At 40.8% G+C, this 19,419-nt stretch overlaps 1 protein-coding gene across 21 annotated transcripts in view; it reads right to left on the reverse strand.

Moving 5' to 3' along the window:
- Positions 1 to 19,419, reverse strand: part of PTPRF (protein tyrosine phosphatase receptor type F) — a 623,992-nt gene that overhangs the window by 460,296 nt on the left and 144,277 nt on the right. Inside the window, exon 1 of one of the 21 annotated variants that reach the window (XM_048497080.1) lies at positions 14,089 to 14,106. The exons of the other annotated variants lie outside the window; for them this stretch is intronic. The gene's annotated coding sequence lies outside the window, so the exon portion shown is untranslated. Of the gene's footprint in view, positions 1 to 14,088; positions 14,107 to 19,419 lie in introns of those variants that run through there. 21 annotated transcript variants of the gene reach the window in all.

Raw genomic sequence — 19,419 nt, forward strand, 5'->3', positions numbered from 1 at the left:
ATATATTTATTGGTTTTGATATACCGCCCCATCCCCGAAGAGCTCTGGGCGGTGTACAAGTCAATAAAAGCACAATTTAACTTCCTTCTTCAACAGAATATTCACTTATTTATTTATTCAAAATGTTTATTAGTCGCCTTTTTTTCCTGATGGAGCTCAAGGAGACTTACAATATAAATAAAATGCATAAATTAGAGAACTTAAAATATATGGAATTAACATTTAAAAGCACAGTTTAGGACTGCTTTAATTAAATGCAGTCCTAAATAATTCCTCAAGTGAAGGAAAGTTCCACAGATTGGAAGTCTTCAAACCTTGCTCACTACAGATGCTGAATCAACTCTATTATCCTAATGAATTCTAGGTTCCACCCACAACTGTAAGGCCATTTTTGCAACTTTCAGAACACTACTAAAGTTTCTGATGCTTATGTAAACTGCAACTTGCATTAGAAATATCAGACTAAGCTACAGAGTAGTTTAGGTTAATAAAATACAATCAATCTTACCATTTAACCCAAACAAACAGCTAAGTAATTGTGACTGTTATTTTTCTACAACTAAGAAACCAAATTAAAAACTGAGCAAAGCCCAAAAATATTCAGGAATGCCTTTTGGAATTATTGGATATTCCAACAGATTATAGCCACCAACTTCTTTTTACACTACTTTCCCCATTCATCTAAGTAATTGTTTCTACAATGAGAAATGCAACTACAAATGCCCATCAAAATGGAAAAAAATGGAGACATACAGCATTTCACCAAAAAGCAAAGCTCGGATTTAGCATCCTATACAAACTACATCTATTTTCCACGCAACAAAATAATTTATTCTTTCAGAATTATGGCAATAGGTTCAGTTACAGTTCCCCGAATGTATTTAAATAAAATCTCAACCAAAGCAGCTATATTTAGGTAAGTTCAAGATATGCAACTGAAAACAAAGAAATAATTATATTTGGAAGACAACATATAACCTATTTAGCAATCTTAGTATGGGCATTTTATTTACCACCAAGAGTTAATTCTTTTCATATAAGTATGTTTTATAGTGACCTTGGGCAATAGAGCCTTTTATTTACTTTCCTGTTTATTTACCAACAGCCAATAATTAAACTGTACTTCAGGGTATGCAGCAGAATTACCAAACCATCCTGCAGAACTGTCCAATCCTTCATTCAAGCATTTGGGGAAAGGAGACAGAGAAAAAGGAAGGACTACCTCTTATCTCATTCATACAATTTTTCCTTTATTAATAAAATTAAAGAATGAAAAATGTACAAAATTAGTGCAGACAAATATATTTTTCATCTTCCTAGTATTTCAATTAAACCCTTTGGTCGTTTCTGCTAAGCAAGTTCAAAGTGTTGCAATGCAGCAGCAAAGGGAACACAGAAGCCTTGTTATGCTCGAGGAAAGAAATGTTTTCAACTTTCCCCAAATCAACTGCTGTAATTACTATAGGAATAAATCAAATTTACAGCAGGCAAACACAGGGCATAATCATTTTGGTTCAACAGTAAATGAGTATTTTTGTTGCAATGCGATAAAGGTTTAGCATTTCCTGCATATTAGAAAAAAAACTGGAATAATATCTTTGAATTTTCTTATTAATGAGATGAGAAATTTACTATGAATATACACAAATCATTGCAATCTGTCTTGTTAATGGATAAAGCTTAACAATAACAAAAGGTATTTTCCAGAAAACACTAACATAATAATACACATCCACAAAACACTGCCATAAACATTAAACAATATTCTATTCTCTCAAAAATATCAATAGCGGAAATTCAACAGCATGGTGATTTGTTTAGTTTTCCATTATTTTAGTATACTGCTGCACTGAAAACAAAGAGAATCCCAATTTTCATTATTTTCAAGGTTTTTCCCTGTGTTCAATTTAACAGAGTGTGTAGAAAATATTGCTTTTCACCATGCCTCAGACTACAGATGTTTTTAAAAAGCACATTCAACCTCTGCCCTCTCCTCCCCTCCCCTCCTTCCACTAAGCTTTTCCAGAAGATGAACAATTTCTGATTTCCAAGCAGTTTATCATTTGCCTGCCTCTCTCCACAATAATGAAGTGTGAGATGGCAGACTTCGGAAATTATTATATAGCTTGAATAGTCTGCATTCATACAACTGATTATGGTTCTGCAGAACCTAAACATAATGTTGTCAAAATGTGATCACTTGTGTATACAATGGTAAAGCTCACTGCAGATAAAGCAGTAAAAACCAGGATAGTAGAAAGTGTTACTCTAGTGAGGCACTACTGTAAGCATAAAAAGCATCTGTATCTCAACAGGAAGACAATTTTTCACAAATATATGCACAAAGGTCCATGTGTATCCAAAATAAATCTTAAATTTTAAAATGTTTTTGTATAGATATAAACAGAACAGAGAAAGGGGGTGGGATCAAAACAATTATAACTATAACACCTGAAGACTAAAAAAAGAGAAATTATATTGTACACAATAATCTAACAAACAATACATAATTAATAAAAACAGATGTTATTGACAATGTAAAATGATATATAATGGGCATGACATAATTGTTTTCTTAAGCTTACAGAAATCATAGTTATCAGACAAAACTAGAAGTGATATTTGACAATACTACAACAAAAATTCTACTAAACTAAAACAGATAAGAAAATTGATAAATGATTATTACTTTAAGTTTCTAAGAATATTTGTCACATGTTCAACCTTTAGATCACATTGTTATTATCACCAACATAAAAGAGATCTCACCTGAAAAAAGATATTTGTTCTCAGGAGTTAACAGACAAATGTTCATAACTCTACTTGTAGGTTCACAATTTGTAAAACTGGTAACTATGGCAGGGCAACAAAATATGTCATGCATCCTAATTGGGTATCGTGATTATCCACCCTTCAACAAGGGACCGACCAATAGAGATTGTTGGATTATTCTGTCTCAGTCACCTTAAAGTATGTACTATCTAGCATATAGGTAAATACAAATCTTCTTCAACCCAATCTCCCTTATGGGGAAAAAAAATCCTTCCTAACCAAAAATATCGTAAGTGAAAATCAAGCATCAATATCCTCTGTGGGCTGGTTTATTTGTTATGAAGTCACCTCTTGAGGTTACCATGTATGTTAAATATCACAGATAAAACTTCCATTACTTAGTTCTTCCCAGTGAAATCAGTCCACACATTAAGTTAGAAAATATCCTTGAAGTTGAGCCCTTCCAGGGGGATACAAGAATTAATTCCATTAGGTATGAGTCATTTCATTCAAGAACCCTCTAGTTTTTCCTTCGAGAGTAGAAAATTATCACAGGTAACCACAGAAGGCAACATGCAGACAGCTATCTTATGCCAAGAATTTACCAATATAAAAGAAATGTTGATTCTGGGAATGTTTCTGCAAGACCTCTGTCTTTGCCAGGCAGCAAAATAAATCTACTTTCTGCCAAGGAACCTTCAGGTATAATGGCCAGGGGAAGATGTAAAAAGCAATTCATCATTACAAATAGAAAAGAAGCAAAGGATGAGGGCTGCATTTTGTAACATAATGTAGACTGGTCATCAGGTTCTTTGATCAGACACTATCACTGCATGTTTCCTGTCAGTACATCTATTGATAACCACTCTGGCTGAATCTTAGTAGTAATGTGTCATCTGGCTTAGACTAAAGAGACGTAGTATTTGGAGATAACACCAAATGAACATGTCTGTGATAGGTGAAGTATCTATCATTTGTAATTCAACCTAGATTGGGAAGGAAAGACCGGTGTTAAACTGCAAGGGCACTGTGGTGTCTGTAGTAAGGGTAACTTCATTAAGAACAGCAAAGGCATTACAGAATTTTCTTGATGAGATCTCATACCCAGTGGCGTAGCACCCACAGGGCGGGAGGGGGCACAATGCCCAGGGCGCATCTAGGTGCGGAGCCATGGCCAGCGTGTTCCGGGGCAGGGGTGGCTGGTGCCAAAGCAGGGGCGCAGGGTGCACACACGCCCTGGGTGCAGTTTCCCCTTGCTTCACCCCTATTCATACCTTTATACTAAATGAACTGGAAAATTCAAGGTATGTGGCAGGGATATGCTGAGATGCATTCTTTTTTGTCTATGGAAGAGAGAAGGCCACAGTATAGTGTGCAAACTGTAGTTAAACTAGATGGCTGAACACAATCTGAAAGCAATTTTAGCTATTTAGGTATCTGTAAAACCCACTTGTAAAACCCACTTTTTCCAGTTTGTGGACTCACAAGGGCTTACACTATGACAAAATACTAACAACAACCTATAAACTACTACAAATGGAGAGAGGAGAAGAGCAGAGCACATGGTAAAGGCTCTGCCCCACTGGTAACAGTCTCTCCCTGGGCTTTTACCTGTCAGTCTGGCTTCAGCTGTCTCAAATATCCAAAAACATTTGAATTCAAAGCAACAATAAAAATGCAAAAACAACAAAAAGGTGCCAGGATCATTCCCTTTAATTGTTGTTTCTTGAACAGAAAGCTCCATGACTTCATCATGAGCAATACTATTTAACACCTTCTCCTCTATAACCTTATTGTAATTGTGCATTACCATGAATTTGCAGAATTATTTTTTTCATAAACCCTAACCAAATTCACTGAAAGGCATATATAGCTCCAACTGGCTTCAAGAATGGAGAGTTACCTTTTAGACAGACTAATCCATGTATCACAAATGGATATGAATGTAACATAGTTTACAGTCATTTGCCTTCCTCCAGAATATTTAAAGAAATGAAACATTCATAGCACAAGTAGTCTTCTTGTCAATATTAGATTTAAATTATTTTATGTGCAGATTTATCTTTATAATTTAATAATAATTTCCTGTTTCTGAGTTTGTATTATGTTTCTGAGAAGCAGTATCTTTTTTCCCCAATGTATTTGTGTTATACATTCCTGATAAAATCGTGAAAATTTTTATCAGTAGCAATTTTTCTGCATTATGAAGGAAATGTTTTAGTTGAAAATAAATATACTTTCTGCAAATGCCATCCAATGCCCACAGGAAAATCAGAACATGCCCATGTACTAAATGTAGAATATTCAGATTTGTACTATTCAGAACATTTTAAAACATACGTGATTATTGGTTAAAGCAAAATAAGTGATTTATCCCTAACAAATAAAAACTCTTACCTAAGCAATGTTTTTTTAGCCACCATCCATATGAAAAATGGAGTGAAAATATTAAGGTTTCCTGATTGGTTGAACCTAATGGTTTACAGTTCCTGTTCTCTATGTATGTTGTTTCTACCACACATACTTATTTTAGACTTCACAAATACATTGAAATCTAACTACAATGCGAAATGTATTCAAAGATCTTCCACATTTGACCAACCATCTATCCTAAAAAAGGAAACATTCTAATTCTAAAGCATGTAAGCTCCAAAGCAACTTGACATTATCGGCACCTTGTCTGAACATTTCTCAAAAACTTCCAAGGCAAGAGAAGGAAAGTAGAAATCATCTAAATTCTACTAAGGAATGTAGGTTTGGATAAACTGTAGGTAACATTTCACTATAATATTAACTGGAGAGATAGAAAATGCCACTGTTTAGTTGGTATTTTTTATTTTCTCAATTAATATTATAGTGAAAAGTTACCTACAATTTATCCAAACCCATATTCCTCAAGTTTTCATAGGATAAGACGAAAAACCTGTCCTCATCATTACTACAAACCTCATGCTCTCTACATTCCACTTAAAAGTTTTACTTCCCAGTTGTTCTTAGGATTGTCACTTATTTGTTGCAACATGGGCAGTTCTCCCATTTATGATGGAAAAATGTGTATTTTAGCACCATAATTCTAATTTAATGTAACCATTAAATGCTGAAACTGAATGGATCCAGACTGATTCCTGTTGAACTCTGTTCCACATCTTTTTACTACCTAGGCAGTAATATAATAGGGGAGAAGGGTTTCAGCTAACTATTCATATATCTTACAGCACCTATTTTACACATTGCTTGAGATGGAGGGTATTTAATTAAGTGAGTTGAAATGATTGAATTACCTGCAGAACTGTAGCCATTCTGTGACAGAATGCAAGAACACTTAGAAAAATGCCAATACAACACCAAATTGACAGCTCTAAAATTACATTTTTCTCTTCACAACATAAGTGTTGAAATTACCAGGATCAAACATCTATTACACGGTTTCTCAAATTTGCAGCAACTTTAGAATGTGATTTCATGTTGAATAACAGACAGGGTTATCTTTCCAGCCAACATTACACATATGTATCACACAGTCTCTTTTTAAATAACTTTAATTCTGTGGAAAATGTTCCTTTTGGAAAAAATCCCATTCTGTATGAACAATAACTGCAGTTAAATGAAGCATACAATAGAATAAAACCTTCCTCCCTTCAGGCTAATTTCTATTTGCGTCTGAGAAGAACTGCTTTCTTGCTAACATACCAATGAAGATCAATTTTTTACTAATGAAACTGAACATTTCCCAAGCTGAAATCTTCAACCAAACACTACCGTATATACTCATGTATAAGTCGAGTTTTTCAGCACATTTTCGGTGCTGAAAAAGCCCCCCTTGACTTATACATGAGTGAGGTGTATTTTTAAAAATATTTTAGGGTTTTTACTTTGTCGGCTACCAGAGGGCGCAGTTTTTAGGCTAGCGGCACCAAAATTTCAGGGCATCATCAGGTGACACTCCTGATGATACCTGCCAAGTTTGGTAAATTTTGGTTCAGGGGGTCCAAAGTTATGAACCCCCAAACAGGGTGCCCCGTCCCCCATTGTTTCCAATGGGAGCTAATAGTAGATGGGGGTCCATAATTTTGTGGGTCCATAACGTTGGACCCCTTGAACCAAACTTCACCAAACCTGGGGGGTATCATCAGGATAATTTCTTGCTGATTCCAGCCGGGTTTGGTGATGTTTGGTTCAGGGAGTCCAAAGTTATGGATCCCCAAATTGGGTGCTCCCATCCCCCATTGTTTCCAATGAAAGCTAATAGTAGATGGGGGTCCATAATTTTGAGGGTCCATAATTTTGAGGGTCCATAATTTTGGACCCCCGGAACCCTTCTGAGGGTCCATAATTTTGGACCCCCGGAACCAAACTTCACCAAACCAGGGTGGTATCATCAGGAGGGTCTCCTAAAGATACTCTGAAATGTTGGTACTGCTAACATAAACATTCCTCCCCTTAAAGGTTGTGTGAATGTCCCTTCTAAAATGACACCTGCCATGTGCAATTTTAAAAATATGTACACTATAAATAATGAACTATTCTTTTTAAAAGCAGGGTAGTTTTGAGTCACAGTGAACAGGCATGTTCATTCCAGTTTTTATTGTAAGATCCATTGTTTAAAACCCTTCTTTACAAAAAAGCTAAAGGTTTTTGTACTTGTTTTGTACTTTTGTAAAGTTATTTTTGATACCATATTGTTCTTGTTGATCCTCTTTTCTACTTACAGAGCTAGTTTACTGTTTTTCTTTGAAATAAATATTCAAAGACATTTAACCTACTGATGCCTCAATTAATGTAATTTTATTGGCATCTATTTTTATTTTTGAAATTTACCAGTAGCTGCTACATTTCCCACCTTCGACTTATACGCAAGTCAATAAGTTTTCCCAGTTTTCTGTGGTAAAATTCGGTGCCTCGACTTATATGTAGGTCGACTTATACATGAGTATATACGGGTAAATGGAATAAATTATGATGAATCCTAACAGATGAAGTAGGACATCAGAGATTCAGAACATGCACCCAGTGGTTCCTAGAGCCAAGTTCCCACCTATCAAAAAAATTCCTATACTCTGCAATATTGTGCTGCTAAACTAAAACCCACACCACACAAATGTTTTCAGGAGAATGGTTTAAACTAATTTAAAGTAATCTCAGTGAACTCAGACCAACTGTGCCAATAAAAATTCATCTGTGTATTAAATTTCCCTCCTGGGCTTTTTTCACATATACATCCCCAAGCTACCACCATGTTTTATAGTATAAGCTATACTGAAGTGAAAAGTTCAATGAAAGGCAGGGGGAATTTTTGGTCTCAACTTAACCTAGACTCATCTGATAAGGGGCTACAAGCACAACGAGCATTAACTGCACAAGGATTAAGGGGCTTTTGCTGCTTAATTAAATGCTCTAACTATTGAGTAGCCGTTCGACTGGTTGTGATTAAAAGTTACGTCACAAAATGTATTTGAATGGCAGGATGCTTTCAAGTTGAGACATCATGGAGACAGAGGCACACGAACACACACACGGAGAGAAAATAGCTCCCTGGTCAAAATAAAATGGGATCATGAGTCATTTTCTAAGCTGTCAACATTTGGGCTTTAATTGATTAAAGGTTAGTAAATGTAGCCCCCTGTGCAAGCATTGGGTCGTTACTGACCCATGGGGTGATGTTACATCAAATTTACCAGGCAGACTATATTAAAGGGGGGTTTGCCATTGCCTTCCCCAGTCATCTAAACTTTACAGCAAAGGGGATGCTCCTTTTACTGATCCTGGAAGGACAGAAGGCCTTGAGTCAACTACCCAAAACCGACTTCTATTGGGATCAAACTCAGGTCATGAGCAGAGATTTGACTTACCACTCTGTACCACAGGGTTCCTTATTTACCGGATTTACTCTTTTCTTTTGCTTTTAATTTAGTGGATGATTTTGAGTTTCTTCCCTTCCTGTTCTTTTTCCCCCCTTTTTTTTAAAAAAGAGAGATTGTTTTTAAAGTTCTTCTAGTTGGTAAAATAGTCGCAAAGAAAATTAATCTACACTATATAAGAACATAAGAACGTACCTGCTGGATCAGACCAGAGTCCATCTAGTCCAGCACTCTGCTACTCACAGTGGCTCACCAGATGCCTTCGGGAGCTCACATGCAGGATGTGAAAGCAATGGCCTTCTGCTACTGCTACTGCTGCTCCCAAGCGCCTGGTCTGCTAAGGCATTTGCAATCTCAGATCAAGGAGAATCAAGATTGGTAGCCACAGATCAACTTCTCCTCCAAAAATCTGTCCAAGCCCCTTTTAAAGCTATCCAGGTTAGTGGCCAACCCCACCTACTGTGGCAGCATAGTCCAAACACCAATCATGTGTTGGGTGAAGAAATGTTTCCTTTTATTAGTCCTAATCCCACCCCCCCACCCCCCCCCCAGCATTTTCAATGTATGCCCCCTGGTTCTAGCATTGTGAGAAAGAGAGAAAAATTTCTCTTTGTCAACATTTTCTACCCCATGCATAATTTTATAGACCTCAATCATATCCCCCCTCAGACGTCTCCTCTCCAAACTAAAGAGTCCCAAACACTGCAGCCTCTCTATATGAAGCTCTGACCTAGATAGCCCAGATCTGAGGGTTAACCCTGGCAAGCGGTGCATGGAAGACTTCCAAGGAACATCAGGGTCATGACATGGAGGCAGACAACAGCAAACTACTTCTGAAAGTCTTGCCTTGAAACCCGTACTAGGGCTCGCCATTAGTCAGATGTAACTCGAGGCCAAAAGAAATTATATATGAAACAAAGTCAAATTACACAGAAATTCAGACAGATAAACTGTTCTCCTCAGGTTGGAAGGAAGGCAATGCTTCTTTCCTGCCATAGAAGTGTGAATCATAGTCATCTTCATTTGAATGCTCTTGTCTCTAATGCAACCTATAGCTATTCCATTGTATGACCATGTTCCTTTAAGTACCAACTATGAAATTACATCAACTTACAGTCCACCTTTCTCATTGAGATTCGAGGGGGATTACCAAATACAGAAAACAATTTGAACAGCCAAGGACATAGGTAAGAGGGGTGTGTGTCCTGGGTTAAAAAAAACTGCATTACATGTCCGAAGCTCCACCCCCCGTTTGTAGTTTTTGGTATTTTAGTGTTTTTCAGTTTCTGGCCTGTAGGGGGCGCAGCTTTTAGGTTAGCAGAACCAAAATTTCAGGGATTATTTGGGAGACTCTCCTGACAATACTTCCCAAGTATGGTAAGATTTGGTTCAGGGGGTCCAAAGCTATGGCCTCCCAAAGGGGGTGCCCCATCCCCCATTGTTTCCAATGGGAGCTAATAGAAAATGGGGGGTACACCTGAACCAAACTTCACCAAAACTGGGTGACATCATCAGGAGAGTATCCTAGAGATACCCTGAAAGTTTGGTGCTGCTAACTTAACAATTGCACCCCTTAACAATTGCACAGCAGACACCCCCCAAATTTCCCCAGATTCTCCTTTTAAATCCACCCCTTCAGCCTGGATTTAAAGGGGGAATCTGAGGTCCCCAGTTTAAACATTGAAAATGATGCTGTTTCAGGGTGGGGGAATAATCCACTTTCAATGTTGTTTTAACTGGGGGCCCCAGATTCTCCCTTTAAGGTGGATTTAAAAAGAGAATCTGGGCTCAGATGGACAAAGCTCATGTATTAAAGCATGATACTGGTGTAGGTCATCCTGCAGATAACTTGAATTGAACATGGCAATTGATTGACTGTAAAATGGATGTGATCTGCATGCTCCACTTAGTTCTTCCCTGTTTCTCCGAAAATAAGACATCCCCTGAGAATAAGACATAGTAGAGGTTTTGCTGAAGTGCTAAATATAAAACATCCCCCGAAAGTAAGACGTAGCAAAGTTTTTGTTTGAAAGCATGCCCGTCGAACAGAACACCAGAGCATGCAGCTGTGGAGCGGAAAAATAAGACATCCCTGAAAACAAGACATAGCGCATCTTTGGGAGCAAAATTAATATGAGACACTGTCTTATTTTCGGAGAAGCATGGTTGATAGTAACCAAGCTGCAGGGTTCTGTATCAATTGAAAGTTTCATGTTGATGTTAAGGATAGACCCATGTTGAGTGCATTCCAATAGCCTAGCTTTGATGCTTCAGTGGCGAAGTTTCACATGGCCGGATAGACTGAGATAAGGAATTATCTTCTAGGCTAAACAAAGAGTGCAATTCAAAGTGGGGAGGAGAATGGAGCCTAGGAAGCAGTGTAGGGTTGCGCCAACGTGGAAGCCCACTCTGCTAGCATAAAAGGTAAACATGCCAGCAAAAGAGGCTATTATGCTAGTGTCGCGGGGTACTATGCAACTGGGCAGCGCCGGAACCTGGAAGCTGTTGTGCTTGCCAGCACCCAGCCACTACAGGAGTCCACACAGGCATGGGTGGGGCTAATCCAGGAGTGATCCCAGGGCAGAGCTGATCTTAGTCAGCTCCCAGTGCAGTTTCAGCCAGGGAATGCTTCCTTTCTGCAGTGCAGACCTACGCAACCAAAAAGGGAGGCGTACATCATTCCCAGCAATGGGCTTCCCTGGGAGAGAAGAGAGTTTCCCCCCCTTCTTTCCTGGTGCTTGCTCCACTGATTGCTTCTTTGGACATGGCACCACAGTGATCCCAGGGCAGAGCTGATCTTAGTCAGCTCCCAGTGCAGTTTCAGCCAGGGAATGCTTCCTTTCTGCAGTGCAGACCTACGCAACCAAAAAGGGAGGCGTACATCATTCCCAGCAATGGGCTTCCCTGGGAGAGAAGAGAGTTTCCCCCCCTTCTTTCCTGGTGCTTGCTCCACTGATTGCTTCTTTGGACATGGCACCACAGTGCCTTCCCTGACCAGCACTCTACTGCTCCCCCCCTTTGGACTGGGTTGTAAGAGGAAAGAAAGCATTTTTTTTTTTGTTTTGAAACTATGTCATCTTTGTATTGTCGAAGGCTTTCACGGCTGGAAACACTGGGGTGCTGTGCGGTTTCCGGGCTATATGGCAGAGTTCTAGTAGCATTTTCTCCTGACGTTTCACCTGCTTCAGAGGAGATGCCAGCCACTGATGCAGATGAAACGTCAGGAGAAAATGCTACTAGAACATGGTACATTGACGGGTCAAGGGTCTGATTCAGTATAAGGCAGCTTTGTGCGCTCATGTGCCGAGACCTCTCATCATGGGTAGGCCCAGTGCCAAACTCAAAGCCACCAGTCCCTCGGAGGAGCAATGCATCTGCCCTGCTGACTTGCCCTTGGGGCACAGTAGCTGCACCTTGTGGCAAACTCCACTGTTTGGCAGGGAGGGACGTAGTAAGGGAGACAGCCAGGCTGCTCCCTTAGTAACCAGGCTCTCCACCAGTCAGCCACTATGCAGATTAAGTGGATGGTTGCCAGTCAGGCACTCACCAACCCAAGTGTGGCTGTTCAGTGTAGGATAGCCCCTGGTGACAGCCCCCTCCCTGGGCCACCGCTCAACTCCTACCCCCTCTCAGCCTGCAGGCTGCTGTGTCTGCTGCACCTCCCCAGCCCCATTCACCCCTCTGTGCTCCTCCCCACCTACCTCCCCTGATTTCCTTCCCTACCACCAATCCCTCTCATGGCCTTCAGAGAAGTCGGATGGCCAGCCCATGAGTGGCTAATGCCCACTCTGCCTGCACCCACACCACTATCACATGTTCAGACAAACAAGGTAGCTTTTATTGAAGAGGAAATAAAGGTAGGGGCAGACTCCTGGATGGGAGGCTTGCTGGCCTTGTGGTCTTGTGCCACACCATCCTAGTTCTCATCAGGGGGTATGATGGCCCACCACAACCTGTAGAAAATCACAAGCCAGATGAGAGATTTGTGGGGGTCAGGGCTCCCCTGTAGGCAGTCCTGATTCCCACTCTGCTCCACTTGGCATGGCTTCTGTGTCTCTTGGTTGCAAGACCCCAGGTGCAGGCTGCCACTTCCCGATGACTGATGGTTTGTTGGATGCCTTGGGTCTCCCTCAGGATCATTCTCCAGCGGTGACAGACACCAGCTCTGTCTCTTGGCCTGTGGTTATCGAGCGATGCTGAGACATCAGTGTGCAATTCCTAATGGCCATGGAAGAGCTCCCCAGCTCCCCTGGCTTTCTCCCCTCTGAACTGGTTCAAAGACCATGCTGCCACTGAATCCACACCTGGGGGGAGCCAGGCAACTGGAGCGTCTGAATCAGTCTGAAGAGCTACACTGTTCCTAAGCCCGTCTGCGCAGGGGCACCAGGCATGAGTCCAGCCTGTCCCCAACATCTGGCAGGGGCTGTGAACTCACCCTCAGCTGGTCATGCCATTCCCAGTCCTCACCATCATCTGGAAGAGAGCTTGGTGGGACAGTACTGCCTCATTGCAGGTAGGATGGACTCTCTGAGATATGGATTCAGTTACCATATCCTCCTCTCATTGCCTTCAGCTTGTCCCCTCTTTTCTTAGTTCCCACTGCTTCCCCACACTCATAAATCCTGCCCTTCTCTTTGCAGCTCAGCGCCGTGCTGCACTCCCCCTCCTCCCCCCAGTATTGGGTCGAGGAGTTGCCTTGGCAGTGCTTTTGAATTTATCTCTCAGCAGCCATTCTATCTGAAGTGGGGGCATCCCCTGTATCTTTCCTCTCTCTGTTGTGATGGCTGTGGTTCAATTCCAAAGCAGCTTTCCCCTTGTGGGTGGAGCCAAAAGCCTCTGGCAAGTCCTCCTGATCCGTGCTCCATTGGCCCCTATGGGCGATGCCATGGTTTTTGCATTCATTCGCTGAATGCATTTATTGCCTTCCCTGCCCCTGGCCCTTCATGTCAGGCTGGTGCGGCACCTTGCATTGCCCTTTCACTGATGCCTATCTGTTCTGCTTGACCACCACTCCAGCCTGCCAACATGTCTGCCCAGCCACCCACAAGCATAATCACCATTTGCACTGGCACTGGGGCACTGGTGCTGGCACAACTGTCCTACCACTTCCAATGCTCCTTTGACCCCCTTTTTATTGCACTTTTAGTCAATTGACATATGAGCTACTCTAGTATTTTAGAAATATCATCTTCTGATACAGACTAGGAAAATTTAAATTTAGCACATTTATATTTCTACAAAATCAGTTTCAGTTCTGTTAATACTTTCTGCTGATAGGCAAAAACCATTTATGAAACATTTTAGCTTTTTATGAATCTGTACCCTTGAAGACTCTGTTCTGAAATACAGCAAGTTAAAGGGTTCCCTTTATAGGATGACTCACTTCCCAGGCACAGAAAGAGAGACCTACCTAACAACAATACAGAGACTTCAATATAAACTCGTCTATTTACATTACCAGGATGTTGGGGCTGACAACTAGACCTTTGCCAGCACTCTCTGCTTTTGTGTTCCTTGAATCTTTCCTGGACAACTTTCCTTTGCTTGGCCTAGTGGAAGCAGAATACCAGTTTGTACTTTAGTATGAGCTATAGAATGTTAGGATAGTTTATGTCAACAATAAGATTTGGATTGTTGTTTTGTTTAAGGCTTTCACTGCTGCTTACAGCCTATGTCAGTGGTGGCGAACCTATGGCACTCCAGATGTTCATGGACTACAATTCCCATCAGCCCCTGTCAGCATGGCCAATTGGCAATGGGAATTGTAGTCCATGAACATCTGGAGTGCCATAGGTTTGCCATCACAGGCCAATGTGGTCGTCCATGGTCTGGTAGTTTTAGTTCCTAACGTTTCACTCACGTCTATGGCTGGCATCTTCACACTGGCCCTTGGAGAAAACACATCTTATTGTGACATGCCTCTGAAGATGCCAGCCACACACACTGGTGGAATGTTATTGATTGACTGATTGATTTTATTGAGCTTGCTAACCCGCCCTTTCCCAGCCAAAGCCAGGCTAAGGATGGCTAACACACACAATGACACAAAATACAAATAAAATTCCATGTAAAAAGTAGCAAGCATAAATATTAAAAACATTAAAACTACAACATCAATACAAATCCTAAAGATGGTAACAACAATTAAATTTTCAGGTATCATTTCCAGGAGAGGGGCAGATCAAGAGTCCAGTAGGATGGAAAAAAGACCATAGATGCTTCAACCAAAGGCTCAGTGGAACATCTCCATCTTGTAAGTCCTGTGGAACTAAGATCCCACAGGGCCCTGGAGTCAGCTGATAAAAAGTTTCCCCACACCAGAGCCAGGGCCAAAAAAGCCCTGGCTCTGGTTAAGGCTAGCCGGATATTTTTGGGACCAGGGTCTACCAAGAGGTTAGCTCTGGAGAAGCAAAGCACCCTTCCGGGGGGAATATAAGGAGACAAAGAGGAGCAAAGCACCCTCCCGGGGGGGAATATAGGAAGACACGGTCCAGCAGGTACCAGAGTTCCAGGCTGCTCAAGGCCTTAAAGGTCAACACCAAAACCTTGAACATGATCCAGAATTCGATTGGTAACCAGTGCAGCTGGAAGAGCACAGATCGAATATTCGTTCTCACTGGAGTCTTGGTAAGAACCCTCAACTCTGCATTCTGGACCAGCAGCAGTTTCTGAAGCTGTCTCAAGAGTCTCTTTAGGAGCTAAAACGGACCATTGGATACTTACGGGGAAGGGTCCTTCTCCTGGTTGGGTGATTTCGCACCCCAGTCTCTGGGAGTCTCTTTAGGAGCTAAAACTACCAGGCCAGGCCACATAGCCCAAAACCCACAACAGCCATTTGGATCATTTTTAAGAATTATTCAATCAAACATGTACTGTCCAGTGACATCAGACCTAGCTTAGTTGTACTAGATGATGAATCTCAACTAGAGCCAAAAATAGTGGCATATGATATTCTCACTGGGAATCCAACAACATAAATAATATCAAAGTAGAAATCAATCCTCAATTTTATTCATAATTTCTTCTAACACATAACTCCATTAAAATGTTTTTTTTAAATCTTGCTTAAGAACAAAAAATAAATACTCTATATTATTGCCCTTGCCCTGACGTGAATAGCCCAAGCAAGCCTCGCTCATCAGATAATAGAAGCTAAGAAGCGTCAATTCTAGGGTTGTGACAGGGCAAGTCACCTCTGAAAGTCCCTTGTCTTGAAAACCCCTCCAGAGATCACTATAAGTCAGATGTGACTTGATGACACAAAAAAAAATAAGAAAATGCCCTTAATCCAGAGCCATATTTGAACAATCCACTGAACCTTCAGATCTCTGCCCTTACCTGAAGTAAATGAAAAATACTTACACAGAAAAGGGGACTTCTGTGCATACCATTCCCACAGAGTTGCTGGATCAAAATGCTAGCTTCTTTGTCCATCTGATCTTCTCAGTTTGAAGCTCCATTCACACAAGTTCCACAGTCCATGGCTGACATGGTTTTAACGCCAGCCTGGGTTGGTTTCTAGCAGCATTGCTAGGAGCTAAAGCAGGGCATGCAGATGTCTGCTTTTATCAACTTTTAGGCTCAGTGGGGTAGATCCTCAATCACAATTCTATAGGTGCAAAGATTTCCATCCACGTAGTTTTCCTGCCTTTCCACTCCCGTGACATCCCAAAATGTTGCAAAAAATCCTGTTCATTGGTGAGCGGGGTTCCTGAGAACAGAATTTCTGCGGACATTTTGGGCTGCCATGGGGGGCACAAGAAAATTAGGTTCCTTGAGCAGAAATCCTTGCACCCATGGAAACATCCAGTCTGGATCCATTCACCTCAAGCTGAGGTACTTATCTGAATGCAGCACCAGTTTCAAAGAGCACTGTGTATTAAGTAAGAGTAAATATGGGGAATGTGAAACACCAAAAAACCAATGTCACAAAGGAAGGAAAATTTAGAGAATTAGTCAGTACCTGGAGAACAGGTGTTCACCCAGTCATTAGAGTTACATATTGCTCTTCTAAAAGTTATTTATGTTAACAACAGGTTCACATTACCGCAAAATTAAAAATCAGCAATTTATCTCAAAGCAATTACACATGCTGTAAAGGTACACCAACTTTACAGGAACAAATTGCATTTATATAGCAGTATCCATTATATAGCAGAATCCATTTTGCACAATCTATATAAATAGAAGGTTGAATTAATTTTAACAAATATCAGGAAATGCAGTTCCCAAAAGCCAGAACATCACCTTCATTTAAAAATCTGGTCACCTTATTCTTCTATTCTAAGGTCTAATTTAAATGTAATGCTAGGCAGGAAAAGAAACTTACCTCCACTGTATGTTCCAAGCTAGAACCTTGTTTAAATCAGGTCACTTTGCTTGGGTGTACTTTTTACATAGAACTGCCATATCAGCAGGCACTGTACTGGCATGGAAGAAAGCACATGTAGTAGACGAGAGCCTTATTTAAATGAGACAATGGATATGTGTAATGCTGCCTAGGTAAGCTCTGCATATAATATTTAAATCAGGCCTGATGAATATAATTGTGCAATTCAACTGCTCCATTTCTAACATCTACTTAACAAATATGTCTTATCTGCCTTAAGCAACACTGTACCAATGGAGCATTTGCCACACATTTCTAAAGATTTAAGGATATTTACATTTTTTTGAAAGGAGGTTGGCAATTTCTCCCTCAGCCCCAACTTGCTGCAGCCCATCAACCCTCCCGGTTTCTCCCCCATCATCCAACTTTCACGTGTAACATTTCAATTTCTGATAAGCAATAAAAGCATTACAGAAACCCCCCTCTAAATATTCTTGCTATTCAAACATGATATTCAGAAGTAGAATAATTGCTCTAAATTTATCATAATAATTGGAATGATGCACAGGCTCACTATTCTGTAAGCTATCTCCAGTTCAACAGCCTGGGTGCCCTCTAGTGTGTTTCCTACACTCTGCTTGTTGGAAATAAATCCAAAGGTCTTAAATGAAACAGAAAAAACCTCCAGGAAGCATCATGGTACTCCCAACCCGCTTACTGACTAGCAAAGTGCTGAGCTCATTCCAAGCAAGTGCACAGCCATGTGCCCTGAGCTTGACAACAGACACATATTCCCTTATGTAGGGCCTTAGAAAGCTCTCCCTGTGGTTTGCAAGGAACAACCTAACTTTTTCTTTGAAACTGAAACAAAATGGCCTATTTCTCAAAGAAAAAACACTAATCCTAGCTTTTTTCTACCTTCTCAGTCCATAATATTTTATCCCAGTTTGCCACCCACAAGGTCTGACAATTGAGATATCACACCAAGATGCAACTAAGGTTCCTTAGATATGGTCTGCTGTGATGTCTGAACTGAGCAAATATAAAAGTATTGCAATTGAAGATATCCATTAATCTTTCCAAACTAAAGTACTAAAAGCAACAGTTATAACCTAGCATACTGCAATTCAGATTTGGATTTGTTAATATTTTGATCAATGAATTGTATACATAAACGAATTATGTATGTTATACATACATAAAACAAATTACCTATAGAAAAACAGTTGTGGTTATCTCATCATAAGTTATGCTTTGAGTCCTAAAGTTAACAGTCTTATTCAGCTCTAAATAATCAAGAGATACATACAGACTATTCATAAAAATAATCTATGATGAAATTTTTCTCAATGGGGGCAACACTGAATCATGACAATAACATACTCAGGCTCACCTTTTTATAACCAAGCTTCTCAAAAAAAAACTATATTTCAGTGATTGATTTATTCTTCCTGCATAGAAAAAGACATTGCTTAAAAGTTCATGTAATTTACCATAAGTCACAGCAAAAACTCACCATAAATCCACACTGAAAGTTCTGTCAAGGCTCATTCATGGCATTTAAAACTTTAACTACTTGATAGTTACTGTCATCAACAAACAAGAAATGACCACTGATTACAGCGGGCCTTGGCACTAAGATATCTCACAGCAGTGTAGAGCCGAGAAACGATGATGGGCTAAAGCATCCTAAATTGATTACTAATAACTGCATTTGTCCTAGCTGTAAAAGTATAGTTTTCACAAGATCTTAAAGCAAAATATTCACCAGCTGGAGCCACTGCCTGGATTTTATAGGGCTGTGTATTCAATGAACAGGTTTCTTCCCTCAAGTGAATCACATACTTACTCCCACTGAGCCACAAACCCCTAAGTTACGCCCCTTCTTCATTCACAGAGCGTCTACCATCCTCTAAACCAGGGGTCAGCAACCTTTACCATCCAAAGAGCCATTTGGACCTGTTTTCTTTTTTTGTTATGTTTTAATGCTTTATTGACAAACAAAAACATGCACAGAACAACAACCACCAACCAACATATAACAAAAACATATAGTGGTGGGCTTCCACATGTGCGCTTTCTTATCAGTCAACGTTACAATTCATTCAAAGTACATATATTCTCCATACTATCATCTGTAATTGTTTTCCATGGCCCTGAAGATCTACCGAGCCGGAGAGGCGGCTCCACTCTGGTTCGGCCCCTCCACTCACCTTTCCTTCTAGCCCTGGGAGGCGGAGGCACCAGGCAGGGAAACCCCCTCTGCCCGACGGAGCAGGCAGCCGTCTGCTCCGTGGGGCACAGGGGGGATGGTGGCCACGGCCTGCCCAGTGCTGCCACCTCTCACACTGTGGGAGGCAATGGCGCCGGGCAGGGAAACCCACTCTGCCCGATGGAGTAGACAGCCGCCTGCTCCGTGGGGCAGAGGGGGGATGACGGCCACGGCCTGCCCAGTGACGC

The sequence above is a fragment of the Sphaerodactylus townsendi genome, linkage group LG05, assembly GCF_021028975.2.
Source record: "Sphaerodactylus townsendi isolate TG3544 linkage group LG05, MPM_Stown_v2.3, whole genome shotgun sequence".
NCBI classification, from domain to species: domain Eukaryota; kingdom Metazoa; phylum Chordata; class Lepidosauria; order Squamata; family Sphaerodactylidae; genus Sphaerodactylus; species Sphaerodactylus townsendi.